Source organism: Phaethon aethereus (genome assembly GCF_964289735.1).
Source record: "Phaethon aethereus genome assembly, chromosome: 3".
Lineage (NCBI taxonomy): Eukaryota > Metazoa > Chordata > Aves > Phaethontiformes > Phaethontidae > Phaethon > Phaethon aethereus.
Window position 1 is genome coordinate 49,646,675 of NC_138576.1, and position 12,530 is coordinate 49,659,204.

Sequence of the window (12,530 nt, forward strand, 5' to 3'; positions counted from 1 at the left end):
AAAGAAAGCCAGTGGAGTGCATTTTAGTTACTATGAAACAATATAAGCAACATATAACTTTCTTTCTTGAATCCCACTTAGGATTATGAAAGGAATGTGAATGAGGATGATACTAACTTTTAACATTTCAGAGTGGGAACTCAAAAAATTACCTGCACAATAGATACATTTTCAGTGTAGTAAAAAAATAAGCTCTTTCTTGGGATGTAAGAGACAGCATGGTCTCTGCCCTGAAGTCGTTCTAATCTAATTTTAAAACACAATAAAAGAGAGTGGCAGGAGGGAGGAACGCCGGCAAGAATTCTAAGGAGAGGATTACAAGGTCACTTATATGTCAGGCACAAACTTGTGGTTCTGTTATCCATAATCAACTCTGTATTATTGAATTCAGCTTGCCTTGGCACCTCAGTCATGGAATGTGCCACTGACAGACAATGCAGTGGACATTAATGTATCCCCTCAGAGCTACAAAGCTTCAATATATAAATTACAAGTGAGCCAAGAATTCCAATTTTATGCTTAAGAATAAAGATAGTTTAATGTGCTGAATCTCAGAGCTCTGTCTATTGAACTCCAAAAAAAAAAAAAAATCATTCCCCTAAGAATACAGACATCAGTATTTCTTGCAACACTACTCTCTGGATATTATTACTTTCTTAAAGACAAATTTAACTTCTATAAATAACTTCACAGAACTCCTGATAAGTATCTGATGTTCTCTTTTGGTTCATGAATTTGGTCAGTTGTGCTACCCTTTTGTTCAAGTCATCTGAAGAACATTACACTTTCATTATGTGAAATGCATAAAATGTAGCTAAAGGTACTCAGGAGTCAATAGCAAGGTCATAATTTACTATCAGGATTCTGCTGACATTTACAGACCATTTAAACTTTGTTCTTCTGCTTTATAACATCAGCATCAGCACAATCCTTGAAGTGCATCACTGCCTGCAGTGTGGCTGTAATGGAACTTATATGAATAGCTAGCAAAGAATTAGAATTCCTATTTATGATTTATCTATACACCAACTGTAAACATTCTAGTAAGAAACACTTCATTATAGATCAGCTAAATGACAAAGAACAAGGAGATGAAACTTTTAAAAAAGAAAACTTTCTGTGAACTATAGGGCTATAAAATTATCTGAATTCTTCACAAATGAATCAGGAATTAAAGGGGTACCTTTCCTCCAGTGAGGACAAAGAATTCTCTTTGCTCCTGACACTGGGTAACTAAAAACATGCTTTTAAATGATTATTAGAGGTAGAAATAGTATTTTAGAATGCTGTAGACCTGTTTAAATATGCAAATTGGAATTATTGTGCTCAAATAAAGCATTAATGAAGCTGGAGAATTCTTTTCATGTTTGTATTACTGTTGTAGTTCATAAAAAGTGCCCTTCTTGGACAGAATTTGATGCACCTGAGCCATCTATTAGCAGAAGGTAGCCCATTAACAATACTGAGAATATCTATTGCCATTCAACAAAAAAATACTAAAATTCTATCAATATTTAAATATATATAAATAAATCATTTTTACTATAAATATATAAAATTAAATATAAGTATGTAAAATGTATACTGCATGTATTTGTACTGACTGTACAAAGACTTCCACAGTTACACAGATTACTCCAGTTTTTCCCTCTTTGTGCTGGACTGATGGATGTTCAACTTGCATATTCTGTGAAACCAGTCTGAGCTAGAGCTTATATCTTAAAGTAAGAGGAGGAACTGTGAAGCCCAGAGGCAACTGGGCTGTTGGAGCAGAAGAGAGAGCAGGAATGATGATGACGAAACAGGAGAGTCACAGAATCACAGAATGGTAGGGGTTGGAGGCTCTGTTGCTTAGCCAGTTCTCAATCCATCTCACAGTCCAGTCTTCCTGAGCTTCACTATGAGGATGTTATGGGAGACAGCGTCAAAAGCCTTACTGAAGTCAAGGTAAACCACATCCACTGCTCTCCCTTCATCTACCCAGCTAGTCACTCCATCATAGAAGGCTATCAGATTGGTTAAGCATGATCTCCCCTTGGTGAATCCATGATGACTACTCCTGATAACTTTCTTTTTCATCCATGTGCCTAGAGACGGCCTCCAGAAGGAGCTGTTCTATCATCTTCCCAGGGATGGAGGTGAGTCTGACCAGTCTATAATTTCCCGGGTCTTCCTTCTTGCCCTCTTTGAAGACTGGGGTGACATTGGCTTTCCTCCAGTCCTCAGGCACCTCTCCCATTCTCCATGATTTTTCAAAAATGACAGAGAGAGGTGTTGCAAAAACATCAGCCAGCTCCTTCAGCACTCACGGGTGCAGAGAGACTCATGGTTTTAAAACAGAGTTAGAAGAGGTGAACACTGAACAGTTAGAAGAGGTGAACACTGAACAGAGAAGTCAGGTTTTTAAATAAATTCTTAATTATTTATGGAGATAATCAAAGTAAACCTCACAATCAGAATACCCTCTTGTTTAATTGTCTTCTACTAATGAACTCTCATAAGAGAGACTGAGGTATCCTTCTAATCAAAGTGGCACAATAAGCTGATGTATAGTACATTGTTCATGAGCCAAATGGTACTTTTAGTAATCTGATCTGGACTTATCACCTTGAATAGCATGTCACATAACTGTTGCAATATAACTTTGTTGTTGGAGTTGGTTTGCAACCAGTTGGCTTGGAGTACAGCCAGAGTATGTTCACGTCTGCCTGCAAAATATTGTACAGAAATACTCCTAGGATGCTATACCTGAATATCCACTAGACGCTAGATTTATTGGTTATACATTTGCTCTCTAGTATCATCTGTTTTCTGTGTTAGTGTTTCTAACAACTTCCTTGAGATTAAAGTCAATGATTTCTAGAAGGAAGGCAAGGAAGCTCATCCAATAGCAGCTCCCAAAGCCAACCAACCTCTAAGCCTATGTTGCAAAGTTAAAATCAGGTCAATGCCTGCATCAGGTTTCAATTTGTCTTATTTAGCTGATAGACTTTGTTCTCTGGTGAAAGCAGACATCTGCTTGTATAAGAATACGAACAAAAAAAAACCTTTCTCTGCTAGGTCACATACTCATTTTTGTCCTGTTGTATCTTGATGCAAAACTATTCTTCCAGGATTTTTTTCAGTCTGTTTTTGTTAAATTGGAAGGAAAATAGCCCTTTCTAGCCAAGAACTTTGGTTCTGTTATACTTGAAGTGTGGCTTCCTCCATTTCCAAGGGTATGGCAATGAGAAATGTCAGTTCATTCCAGACAATGAAAAGAGCATTTCATTCCAGCATTTTCCTCTCACTACTAGATTTCTGTCTAGTGCTTCTTACAGTCCGTTATGTTCAGATCAGGAAAAGTTGTCCTTCACTGTGTTCCTTGCCTTTTCATGTGGACTTTTTGTTACTGACCTTGGTAGTTCATTTATTGAGCTCATTTGACCCAAAGTCACACTCCAGGTGCTCCCTCATTCCAACTCTCAGTCTTAAGGACAAAATATATTTCTTTTATGGTCCTGGTCCACCTTAGTTTTAACCTCCAGATGCATACTGTAGCATGCAGTAGGCTTGTCCATTTGTGGCCTTGCTATAAAGCACAGTTGAAGCTTCTTCTTACATGAAACGGACACCCTCTGGCATCTTTTCAGAGAAAAAAACCTGATCATCTTCACCAGTCATGAAATAACCTGTTCTGTTCCTTGATTACTAACAGCTGCAGATCCCTTAATGCAGTCTCAACACTTATGTTGGCTCTTTCACTTTTCCTATTTTTAAATTAAAAAAAACCCAACTATAATAATGAAATATAATTTTTTTAGTGAGTTAATTTAAATGAGAACCTACAATGCAAGAAATGTCTCTTGGAAGTTGCAAGCTGAAGAAAGCTTCCAGGAAGATGAAAAAGCAGGGGAACTTCCCATACATCATTCAGACAAATTAAGAGTTCAGAATATGGAGACTTATGTCAAGGAGATCCTATACCCTCTAAGTTTTCACATAGGTCTCTTCCTCATCTCACCATTTCTAAATGGTATATTAAGGCTTCCAGTTTGATGATTTGGCATTTCAGTCTCTAATATGCTGATAGATTGAGTTCAGCTTTCTAAGTAACCTTGTAACTGCAGCAGTGTAATAACTGTAACTATAATAAGGCCTCTTTTGCTTGGAGTACTGACGGTCATTCAGATTAGTCCAATTGACTGGTTAATATCGTGCCCTCATTATGCTTTCTGAAATGCTTTGAGCTGTGGATAATTGCTTCTGGTTCTGGAAAAGAATGAAAGTTTCTTTCACAACTTACTGGTTTGGTGGTAGAGGCTGTATTCGATTTAAATTTCTATGGGGGTGACTAACAAATACATCAAAGGACAGAGGATGGTGCTGCTGCTGTTTTAGTCATGTACAACTTCAGTAGGAACATCTGTCAGTTAGAGCTATTTCCATGGGCCCAACTAAAACTGGAGGAGTTGGAAAAGAGTATAAAAGAAAACAGTGTTTTTTTCTACAAGCACAAAAGTAAAACCATCTTTCATTTCTGCCAAATCTTCTCTCAAAATAGGGTTTTAGGGGATTTCCACTTAGCAGCTGTACCCTTTTTTTTCTTTTTTTTTTTCTTGCATGTTTTATGTATTTACTGATTATTGTTGCCAAAACAACTGGTTGAGCAGAAATGGAGAGGGAGGAGAGAAAGGAAATCAGAATATACACCATGTTCTTTCACAAATTAATAACTTTTTTAAATTTACTCCCAAAAAATTAAAAAAAAATACATACACACATTTATGCATGTACATTTAGTGCCATACCCTTACCTAATAACTTACTCAAAGTAGAAGAAATGACATAACATGTATACAGGTAATAACAACAACACTTGCATACACAAACTTAGCAACCAGTTTCAGCAGCAAGTTCCCACAATGCTCTGAATTAAAATAATTGTAGGTTTTCTACCCCAGATTATAAGAATCACCTCATGGGCTGGCCCAGACAATCTCTTTCCTTCCTAGCCACCCTGAGCCAGCAGTGCATCCAGCCTGCCCTGCTTTGCTGTCTTTGGTTTTGCATAAATTAATTTTACCCAACTCCCAAGGTTGCATGCCTTTAAGCACTAGTAACTGACCACTAATGAGTTTGTTTAAAGACTCTGGGCCTTGGGTATCAACTGTCAAGTCCTCTACTAACATTCCCTCTCTGTACTCCCGTGTGCTGCCTTTTTCTTCTAAGGTCATAGAAAATTCATTCAATACAGAATAATGACTTGCTGTTAATATATGTTAATCACAGAATCAAAGAATGGCTGACGTTGGAAGGGACCTCTGGAGGGCTTCTGATCCAACCCCCATGCTCAAGCAGAGTTACCTATAGCAGGTTACCACACACATACAGCAGATTAATGACACACTCAAAAGATACAGAACTCAATCTGACCACAGTTGTAAAGGAAAAAAAAATGCTTTTACAAATATATTAACAACAAAAAGAGAGACAAGGAGAATTTCCATCCCTTATTGGATGTGCGGGGAAACATTGTCACCAAGGATGAGGAAAAGGCTGAGGTACTTAATGCCTTCTTTGCCTCAGTCTTTAATAGCCAGACTCAGTATCCTCCAGCTATTCAGCTCCCTGAGCTGGAAGACAGGGACTGAGAGCTGAATAAACTCCCCATAATCGAGGAGGAAGCAGTTAATGACCTGCTATGACACATGGACACCCACAAGTCTATGGGGACTGATGGGATCCACCCGAGAGTACTGAGGGAGCTGGCAGAGGAGCTTGCCAAGCCACTTTCCATCATTTATCAGCAGTCCTGGTTAACAGGGGAGGTCCCAGAAGACTGGAGGCTTGCCAATGTGACGCCCATCTAAAAGAAGGGCTGAGGGAGGATTCCAGGAGCTACAGGCCTGTCAGCCTGACCTTTGTTCTGGGGAAGATTATGGAGAGGTTCATCATGAGCGCAGTCACATGGCAGGTGCAGGACAACCAAGGGATCAGGCCCAGACAGCACAAGTTCATGAAAGGCAGGTCCTGCTTGATCTCCTTTTCTATGACTCGCCTAGGGGTTGAGCAAAAGGCTGTGGATGTTGTCTACCTGGACTTGAGTAAAGAGTTTGACACAGTCTCCCACAGCATTCTCCTGGAGAAACTGGCAGCTCACTTCACTGGGTAAAGAACTATCTGGACAGCTGAGCGCAGAGAATTGTGGTGAACGGAGTTAAATCCCATTGTCAACCAGTTACAAGCAGTGTTCCCCAGGGCTCAGTTTTGGGGCTGGTCTTGTTTAATACCTTTATTTATTATCTGGATGAGGGGATCAAGTGCTCCCTCAGTAAGTACGCAGATGACACCAAGTTGGGTGGGAGTGTTGATCTGCTGGAGGGTAGGAGGGATCTGGACAGGCTGAGGTCAGTTGTATGAGGTTTAACAAGGCCAAGTGCTGGGTCCTGCACTTTGGTCACAACAACCCCATGCAACGCTACAGGCTTGGGGAGGAGTGGCTGAGAAGTTGCCCAGCAGAAAAGGACCTGGGGGTGCTGGTTGACAGCCGGCTGAATATGAGCCACCAGTGTGCCCAGGTGTCCAAGAAGGCCAACAGCATCCTGGCCTGTACCAGAAATAGTGTGGCCAGCAGGAGTAGGGAAGTGATTGTGCCCCTGTACTCAGCACTGGTGAGGCCGCAGCTTGAATCCTGCGTTCAGTTTTGGGCCCCTCACTACAAGGACATTGAGTTGCTGGAGCGTGTCCAGAGAAGGGCAACAAAGCTGGTGAGGGGTCTGGAGCAAAAGTCTTATGAGGAGCGGCTGAGGGAACTGGGGTCGTTTAGTCTGGAGAAGAGGAGGCTGAGGGGAGACCTCATCACTCTCTACAACTACTTGAAAGGGGGTTATAGTGAGGTGGGTGTTGGTCTCTTCTCCCAAATAACTAGTGATAGGATGAGAGGAAATGGCCTCAAGTTGCACCAGGAGAGGTTTAGACTACATACTAGGAAAAATGTCTTTAGTGAGAGAGTGGTCAAGCATTGGAACAGGCTGCCCAGGGAGGTAGTGGAGTCACCATCACTGGAAGTATTCAAAAAACATGTAGATGTGGCATTTCGGGATGTGGTTTAGCGGGCACGGTGCTGTTGAATTGATGGTTGGACTTGATGATCTTGAAGGTCTTTTCCAACCTTAATGATTCTGTGATATAACCCATTTTAACAATAAGCTACACAGCTGTGCAATGCTAAAGCTGAAACCAGTTTATACTGCTGTTATGCCCAGGCTGCTCTTGGCAGCCGTGCTTGAGTTAGCGTTGGATTTCCTCAAGGCAAACAGTGTGAGCCAGGTACAGCCATGCTGTAGACCTTTGCCCTGGCTCACGTTAAGTTGTGTGCATTACAGTCCTTCAGAGAAGAATGCTCACCTTCCTCAGTTTTCTCTAACAGAATTATACAAAGATACAGAAATTTCATTTAAGGAAGATAACATCCAGTTCTCTGTACCAGTAACTGTATTGGTTCTTCAACAACAGCAGATGACTTTCTCAGTCCACTATTTATGAGACTGGCATTGCTTCTGGAGCCACACCATCCTTCCTGCAAGTGAACTGTCATTTACAGACTAAAAACTACAGTGTTGGCTGATCAGAACACTAATCTGAGAAGTGATTGTTTAATCACTAATTGTATATTCTGCCAGAAAATAGAGAGTATCTGAGACATTAGGAGAAAGAGTCTACATACATCATCTGAACAGAACTCTGTGGAGCTGAAAGGCTGTCCATATCTCTATAAAACATTTTTCCTAGTAGTCTGTGATTATCTGCACAGGAAAAACTGCTACAGTGCTATAATGCAGGCTCCTAGGATTAGCAGATCACTTCATGGAGGCTGAGACTGGCTGCAACAAGAATATTTTTTCAGTCTTGGGCAAGACCACTACCAAATAGGAAAGTCAGTGACAAGTACACACTGATCTGCATTATAATCCATGCCACACATGGGCATTTTATATTCCTGGCCAGGCAATACAGACCATCACTAGCTCCTCAGTTTCGTTATAACCTGTCGGAGTGTCTCCATATAAAAAGAGTTTAAAGGCTTAACCTCAAGATAGCGAACTCCGAAGGCTCACGAAGACATCTGCATGCAGAACTGTGTGCTTTATTGTGATTTGCAGACTATGCACCTTCTTCTAGACTGCATTTAGACACTGGCTCATCTTTTCCCTATGTAATTAAAATCAACACAGGCAGTAAGGCCACTTCTCATAAGAAAGGACAATCCATGAGACAATGTATGTTCATGCTTTATGACACCACACTGCAGCAAGTCCATAGGCAAGCATGTGGGCCTGCAATATGCACAGGTACTGTTCTTTCATAACCTCCTCAAGCATCTTCTCCATTTCTTATGATAAATATTCTCTCCTCGCTCTTTCCTTCTCCTATCCCATGAACTTTTTTCTTCTTTGCTAATCTACTAATGACTCTGTGCAAATACAGACTTCACTTTCCCTCCCCTGCAGTGGACTGCTCTTGTGGATGTACTTAGATAAACCAATATCGCACACAGAAAATACTTAATAATTTCTAACACTATAGCTTGCATAGAACGTCAATGTACCCTAATGTGGACTTTTCAAAAAGGTGAGTGCTCACATAAAAAAAAAAATCTAAAAATTATTCTTTTTCACAAAAGAAGAAAATTGTTGTTAAATAAGTAACAAAAAACTTTACTATTAACAACTGGGTGATTTTTTCCTACTAGCTCTCAGATGTAGAAGAAGGTGTTGTCAGAGATGTCAACTATTCTAGTCTCAATAAAAAAATCTTTAAGTGCTAAGCAGCATCTAGCCACACAGCTTTTGATGCTCTTCCTATGCATCAGACCTGACTATTTTTCTGTGGTTTTAAAGGAAATATTTTTGACCAGACACTTAAAGTCCTCTTCTCCTAGTCAGTCCCTGAGCGGTCAGGCAGCATCTCAACTCAGGTGCCAGAGGCAGGATGGGCAAAGCATCAGCCAAGTCTGCGTTCCACTTTTTGTCTTACAGAGCCACTGTAAAGAAGGCAGGATTTAAGTGATGATCAAGCCCACATAGTTTTACATTCTTGAAAGTCAAGTATATTTGCAGTGGAATAGTGATCACTGCGGGCTGCACTCTAATATGTGCTCTTCTGCCCAGAATGTCCCACTATGCAATTAAAGGAATTTCTTCATAACTGAGAAAAGAAATGCATATAGTTGTTTTAAGTCTGATTCACCTCGGATTTATCTTATCATATCTTACTTTTCTCCTTTCACAATAGGACTGTACTATTACTACTAAATATTCATAAGCAACTTCATGGCAGAACATGAGGACAGCAGTATAACTTATAGCTACTAATGCATTTATAAAGGCAGACAGTACCCTGGGGATGACCTGTGACCTTTCACTAAGAGAATGAGCGTTTTATACCCAGCTGATTTAAACATGTCATTACAAAAAGGATTTGGGCAGTTGTTAAAATATTGTTAATGTATTCATGAAATATAATGTATGAATTATTATTCCATTTAGACAAAAAAAAAAAGAAAAGGTTACCCTATTCCCACATGATGCTTCAATGCTTTTGATGTTGTATAAAATATAGTTGCCTGGTTGTGCTTGATAGAAACCAATTTAACAGGTAAAGAACTACAAGGCTGTTCTACTCAACCCCAAATTTATTTTTCAAACTTCCATTTGCTTTGTGTATCCTGAGATCAGGTACTAATAGTGAAGGATTTTTGGTGTTGTAAGGTCCTTTGGTAATCAATAGCCACAAAGTAATTTGGTAATCAATAACCCACAAAGATAGCTGGCTAAGGTGTGTCTTCATGGCAAGCTGCACAAAAAATGACCTCGCTGAAAATCTCTCATAAGCCCGACACAACCCGATGAATGCACTGACAATTATTACATTCAACCTTAATTCACATATCTGATTCTTTGGCCATACACATCAGTCACAATGCTTAATGTGTAGTTTATCGTGACTATTTTTTCTTAACCAGAAGGGAACAAAAGATAAGGACTTTGCTGTTTTTCAGTTATGACCAGTTACATAAAAACTGTCTCCAGGGATTTTTCATATAATTTTTGTATATTAAGTGTGTTAAAATTTAAACATACTTTTTTGTAGGAATTATCTGTAGCCAAATTGCCTTGCAATGGGAGATTTCTATAAATAAATATAATTAAGTTACAAAGCCATGAACAATAAAGCATTAATGAATATTAAATAAAGATGACCTATTTAACAAGCTGTTTACTTTATGCCTGTTTCAGAAAGGCTCACATTCTGTGTCTGATCACAGTCTCCGGAATGGGAAGGATTCTAAAGAACTTAAAAATATCTCTACTGCTGTCAGAGTAATAGGCTCTTTGTGTCTAGCACTTATAACAAAATATGACACAATCCACATGGAAAGATTGGTGGCTTCTAAAATTAGGATAAATATTAAAAATAGTTACAGGAAAATATACACAAAGTTTGTTTTAAAATCACAAAAGTCTGAGAAGGGAAAAGGACATGCTGATTCTTCAATTATATATCTATGTTAATTACATGATTGATCTTTCAGAAGAATCTGAAGACAAGATCTTGTCTTCAGAATTGATGGATAAATAAACGGGGTTGTACAAAGACTGTAGTGGAGTGAAAAAAGTCCATCTGCAGAAGCAACTAAAGCAATTTTATAACTAAAGTCTTGTGAGATTAATATCTTCTTTGGAATTATTATGATGTATGGCACAAGAGAAGGTAGCTGTTTACTGGATGCAACTATTTCTGTTTGCTAAATCCAGCTCTCGTGGAGAATGCTTGTTGCATTTGAAACTACACGATCAGCAAAGGTGATCAAAAAAGGTGGGAGGAAGAGGTACAGTTTAAATATTTACCTAGCAGGAGAGACAAATGGATCTGAATTATTTATGACATATGGAAACATGCTCCCCCAAGTTATAAGATTTCTTCTGTCAGAGACAGATTTTGATATCCCAGCATGGTGACAGCCAGCCCAAGGAGCAGGAGACAAAACAGGAAGTAGTAGATGCCCAACATGCAAACTGAAGCAAGTGTAAGAGCTGACATCCATGATGTTCCATGTCCTGCCTGGAGGAAGCAGTCTCTTCTCCCTGTCTGGCTGGTAGAAACTCAGCCACTACGAAGCCAAGAATACAATTACCAGATTGCAAGGAGAACTGAAAAGATGCAGAGCAGCTGGAGGAAAGTAAGTTGCTGGACAGGAAAGCACACAGGAGACAGATCCCAGCATTTCTTTTCCCTTATTCACTCAGGCTGTAACACCAGGCTCCCCACGGTCCCTGTCTCACCAGTCCCAAGACTCATGTATTCTTTTGCCTTTATGGTCTTCTGACAGGGAGAGGGCAGGGAATGAAATGTGTCTCTCCCTTGTTATTCCCATCCTGGGACATCAAAAGCAGTCTGTAGTCTAAGGGTTAAGGAGCTGATAGGGTGGAGGGGTGAAGGGGGTAGATAAGAACCTTTGCAGGCTACACAGAAGCTAAAACTAAGACTTTCTATGTCATTGGCAGATGGTCTGATATTGGCTGTTATATAGCATATGGGTATTTTCACCTCCATGCAGAGAGTGTCAGCTAACTGCTCTGAAATCCATATCTCAGGCAACTAAACTTCTCATTATTCCTGGGTTGATGTTTGCCTCCTGTGAGGACCCTAGCGTGTGCCACATGCATCTGATTTGTCCTAATGACTAAACTGTTTTACTGCAAACATAGCAATTCTCTACTTCTGGAAGCCTGAAAATTAACTGTTATCTTTCCAGAACTTCTGGAAATTTCATATCGTGCTTCAGTTCCTTTTTTTTTTTTTTTAAATATTCATGTCTCAGAACCAAGGCAGAGTTTTTTCATTCTAGAAAAAACTAATTATCCAAATAGGGTGGACTTGGATTTTCTTCCTTACATTCTTTCACATCTTATCTTGTCATTTAGTTCAGCAATATGTCATAACAGCTAGAATAGGACATTGAGGTGAGAATATGTGAATTCTTTTAAAGCTCCTCAGATCTCCAATTATAAATGCATTGTTGACTTGGGTAACTCAGTTAAGGTATGTGCCTCCACTTTCCTTTACCGGAGATATAAGTTATAAGCTTCTCTGTATTGTGAAACTGCTGTGTGTGAAGACTTCCAAAACCTGATTATAAATTGCTTTCTGAGAGCCTCATAAAAAGAGTTGAACTTACAGCTAGTGCCAGGAATGATTTTTATCATTAATAACAATGAGATGTGCTATGCCGTTAAAGCAGTCATTTTTTCCCCCCTTGTTGGATTAAGAAACCTTTCTGTAGCCTTGGTATAATCAGAGGTATGGAAAACATTTTGGGGTCCTTCAGGATGAAAGGGAAAAGTCAAAAAATGTGACACGAATCATCACAGTGTTAATCATAGCATTAAATATAGAGTACTGAACATTTATATTGGGGGGGAGTAGAATTACTTTGTGCTACACTCCAAGCTCAGATTTGCTGCATGTTGTGAACAAGGCAGAAC